Raw genomic sequence first — 5,420 nt, 5'->3', positions numbered from 1 at the left:
ATCAAGTAATAGTTATGCGATGTTTCTTCATGCACGTGTTTGATCCAAACTGCGAATGTATATATCAATCCATTCAATAGTAGGATTAGCTTTTCTCGGAGGCAATGTGTCTTAACGTTATCTACGGGCGCACCTGTCGCTCGGAACTTTGTTGGGACTCTTTAATTAGCTCTGATGACTTGCGACCGTTCATTAATTATATCACGAGCGAGGTTTGATGAACTGTGTAAAAAGAAAGTGGATTTACTAACTGAAATTGAATGCTTTATTCGCGGCTTGTTTTTATATAATTAACTTAAAAAATTCTTGGAAAAAAGGCCTGTAACATTTTTAAATTAAATATTATATTTATTTTGAATCACTGTAACGAAACTTTTTATTAAAAAAATCAATAAAAAAAGAACATAAATATATAATTATTTTCCTATTAAAATACGTTTTTTAGAAATTTGTAATAATTATAAATACGATAACTCGCTTAAAATAAGATTTTCTAAAAAAATAAAATGTGGTGATACATTCTCGAATCTTTCTGAAACATTCCATAAGCGCATTGGTAACATTTCTCAAAGTCTGAGATTCCTTATTCCTTGTATCTAACAGTATCATAACCGATGTTGCCACATAGCGTGTCAGTACGTCAGTTTTAATTACAGTATTAAAACGATCAGTCTAGCATAAAAGTGCTTCATTAAATCAGACATCTCGAATGTTTATTGACGCATCACCGTGACTCAGCCATGAACACGGATCACTTAAAATCGTAATGGAGTTTATTATTTTCATCCAACTCATCAACAAAACTTCAATCGGTTTATTAATAACGTAATAGATGTTATTAATCATATTTGTCTTAAGTCGTGAACTTTGATTTCGATAATTAAAACGGTCGCTTTGTTACTATTGACTTTATCGATGACATGGCGTAGTACTTTTATTTATTGGTTTTAAGTCTCTCTGTATTATTTTTTAACAGTTATAAAATAATTGTTACAAGCTTACTATCTATCTATTTCTACTATCATATAAATCTATAATACTTGTTATTCAAGATTTATGATCAAATTTAAATGCTTCAAATGTTCGCAGTTTACCCACGTTTTTCATAACAATGTATACTTAATATTTGATAAATATTTCATATGTTAGTTTTCTGGTATTCAATGAAACATGTTTCAAGATCGTTACGTTCTATTTAATATTTTTGTCACAGGATGATTTACGTACAATCCGCATGAATCATGGCGGGCGACAGATGTTAACAATACAACTTTCTCCGTGTCAGCCTGTAGGCGTCTAGATTACAACAAGGGTCTAAATATTTTAAGATCAGTAATATATTTGTACGAAATTAATGTGATATGGTTTGAAACGACTGACATTTCATACAGATAGAAAATAATACACATAGTTTTCTCCTGTTAATAATTTAATACAACCCAATACTTTTAAAAGTCGTTAATTAAAAACGGTAGCGAAGGTATTAAAATGCTCTGGCCAAAATACATATCATTAACCTTATAAATTACTTGAAAATAAAAAAACATATTATCATAATAATAACCATTTAAACCCTTTTTATTTGGAAGACGATTAAAAATGTTAATCTTTTTAATTGAGCTTCGTATGTTTTTACGTAAAATTTATGAAACATTTTTGAGGCTATACTTTACGTTTAAATTTTTTCTTTAAATAAAATCAGGTACACCAGATATACTATCTAAAGTAACTCACGATATATGGCCATTTTTACGAAGACGTGTCTTGAAACTAGGATGAGAAGATTAAACTATATTCGTTTAGAATAGGAACAGTCGATATCTGTAAAATCGTATTAAACGAAAACACTAAAAGACGTTTTTAGGTGAAGAATATGTCAGAAACATTTTTATGGCGATAGCATCAGTCGAATTACAAATTAAATTGCCTTAAGCATTCAGCTATTCATCTTTTTTGTAATCTCCCACACAATCGCGCCTTCGATTAGTAACGCAGAGACACATTGCGCGTGATGTTCGAAATTCAAAACAATAATATACTTTTTTATATATATTTTTTCTAATAAATTATTCATATTATAATCCGAATGATGGGAGCGATCGTAGCCCGTTCCGTCGACTCATCCGACAGGTCTAATTTAATGCGCGCATTTATTATTGGTAATGGAATTAACTGTGCCCGATTATCATATGATTTGATGGACGCGCTATCTTCCGATCGGCTCTACGTGCCGCCCACTGCACTTAAAAAAAACCGACTCTGGCCCCACGATGTGGTCATTACGACTAATTATTGTTATCTTTATGGTAGCAATCGGCTTGCCTTGTTCATTTAGTGCCGACTTCGATAAAGCGCTACTTTAAAACGCAATTCCTTTGTCATTTTCTGTCCCCGAAAAGTTTTGGGCATCTTTTTCGTTGCTGTTAGTTGTTTTTTTGGAATAATAACAGAGCGGCGCCCGACGACTGCTCGATTTGATTACGCTTCTTGGGTTGCTATCATTATTTGCGATGATACGAATATTTTTTGGCTTTTAGTGTTCCGTAGTCCAGATTCTGTATTCCCTATGTATTGTATTGTACTTTGTCGCTTTAAACTAAAGAATTGTGACGTCTATCCAAGAATTGTTTTAAAATAATATACTCATGAAAAATTATCGGAATTACGTTTTATGCTGTGTAAAAAAACTATATGTATGTCTAATACTGAATTATACGGAACATCGATGTGTGACAACTCGCACTTATCCGATTTTTATTTGAAAATTGTTTAATATCCTGTCGGCGCACTATTTCTTCTTAATGATAAAGAAATTACATTCGTTTCTAAGTTTACTATGACATGTAATTTTTGTTCCAAGAAAGGAAATAAAATGTCGAGTTTCAATCTTACTTTGTTGTTTTATAGAACCAAGCTGCTATATTTCATTTTAAATGTACAGCGTTTCAAATGTAGTCACACACAAATACATTTCTGCTATTCTGCCGTTCAAATTAGTGACTCGTGCTTGTGTAGTCACGTTCTGCTTTTTTTTTTACCTTGAGGTAAGTTTCGACCAACTAATTTAAACATGTACAATAAATAATTCGAATTATTTACTAAAGTAACCTACACCAAGTCATAGTATAAAATAAAATTGAATACTGAAATAAAATTAAAAACACATATATGGCGATTGATTAACAAAATTACAAAATTATTTTCAATTTGGAGAAAATTAATGCGTTGATTTTTTAATATGTTTTTTTGAATGCGTAATTACGTAATATTCATTTAATTTTAAATTACATAAGACGTTAAGATCTCAAAGAGAAATTCTCCTATTTTGAGAACATTTTTGTTGAGTTCCAAGTGTGAAGAGATTAATCGACGATTCCGAGGAACACATGGTGTTATTTCGGAAAGAATGTTAGGAACGTGCTTCCACGCTGACCCCCTGCAAGTAACAAATACCCGCTCCGGGGGACGGATGTCGCACATTCGTTACGATCTCTCATTTGAATTTTGTTTCATATCTCAATTTGTGAGCCAGCTCGCTAAAAGTGATGAAATTTATGTTTTCCGTGATAAGAACATTCGGTGACTTTGAATTTGTTCTAATATTTCTTTGTTATATCATTGATTGAACTAATTAATGAGAACGCTGATTTCTGAACTTTACAAATTTGCGATTACTAATGTTGTCATAAAACACGAGAGAATTGATAAACTTTTATCATTTTATCAATTTGTTTGGCAAATGGCCTAGGTGGTGAGTGGACAAAACTGCCCTTATGCATATAATTATTAATGACATATAATATTATATTAATCATATTACCGATTGGTTAGTGTCTCAATTAACTTTCAAAAAGGAACACAGAAATACTAAGTATTGTTGATCAGCGGTAGAATATATAGTGATGAGTGGGTGGTTTCTACCCGAAGAGAAAAGATACCCTCCTACCGAGTAAATGAAAATTATCTAGAATTATTTATACATCAGTCTCTCGTAGCGCGAGTTCTTTTTTCAAAAGAGACCCTTATTTTTATTTTGGATGGAATTCGTCTATTCAAATTTTCGTCACGATGCTGCATTGTGCAGATTTAAGGAAACAGGAAACCATTACTGCTTCATATGCACGGCGTCGTACAAATTTTTGGTGATAGCGGACAACGTTTGCGTATATTGCGGTACATTTATAATCTTTATATGTATAATTTACAGAATTATATTATTCGTGTATTTGTAACTAAATATCTAATCGGTTTGACCGATTTCGACTTTTTGGGTATTTCAATTAGTCCCTGAATGATTTAAATTGAACAAATAATTCTAATTTCACCCGGCCAAAGTCAGGAAGGGCAGCTAGTATTATATCGATACTTAGAATATTGCATTAAAATATACATATGTGGATACACACTGGATCAACGTTTTTATATATAATTGTATATCGTCTGAGGTATTGGCCAGCTTGACAGAACGAGGCTATATATAATAACGGGATAAAGGCGTGCGGTTGCCACTGATAGAAGTCTGAGAACTCAGTTTTTTGTGGTTCTTTTCGATAGATAGATAGATATCTTTATCCCATAAATATATACATTAACATGATTAACTGAATATTATCGAATGTCATCTTGAAAAAGTACATACATTTATTTTTTCTTTTTAATAAGAATAATTTATTATCCTTACATTTATTATTCATACGCAATTTTCATAAAAGTTTTAATTCCTATCATTAAATTAAATAGTAAACTATTGAAGTTATTACGGAACCAGTATGTTAATAACTGATAACAGATTCATTAATGCAAAATAAATAGTAACAATATGAATTGGTACTAAGTTTCCTATTCTCTATTAACGCCATATTCTTGTGATGCTTTACAGTGCAAAAAATCCCTTTTTTTGTTTTTTATGTAAATGATATGTGACCGGTGACATTCCGCCCTCGAGCACTGCCACTGTGATGAAATACATTGCAAACGTTCTCCAAAAGAGAAGATTACTTTTATTTTTGACTCTATACTTAATATTTAATAATTTAAAAAAAACATGAAGCTGACACGTTATGTCTGGCGGTTGTGCAATATCAATTTTAATGGATATAGAAAAACTAATTGAGAAATATGGAATACAATTTAACTTTAATAAAATTATATATATATTCCCAAGACTTAGTTTACGTTTACGAAGGGCGAAAAGCGCAGGGCTGAGCGGTATCATAACGCCACAAGAGTCCCATACCGTTTGACCCCACGACACACGACACGGTTTTGCTCCAGAGGCGATTGATGTCGTATCAAAAATATCAAGATCAAACACGGTTGACGATACATTGGTTGAAGGAAATATTTGATACTAGTTGCCCGCGGCCTTGCTTGAATTTTAGGGTGTTGGTTGTCATGTGTTAGTCGAAAAAAGTAACCTT

This window comes from Vanessa cardui, chromosome 15 (genome assembly GCF_905220365.1).
Source record: "Vanessa cardui chromosome 15, ilVanCard2.1, whole genome shotgun sequence".
In the NCBI taxonomy this organism is placed as follows: Eukaryota; Metazoa; Arthropoda; class Insecta; order Lepidoptera; family Nymphalidae; genus Vanessa; species Vanessa cardui.
This window is presented reverse-complemented; position numbering follows the sequence as displayed.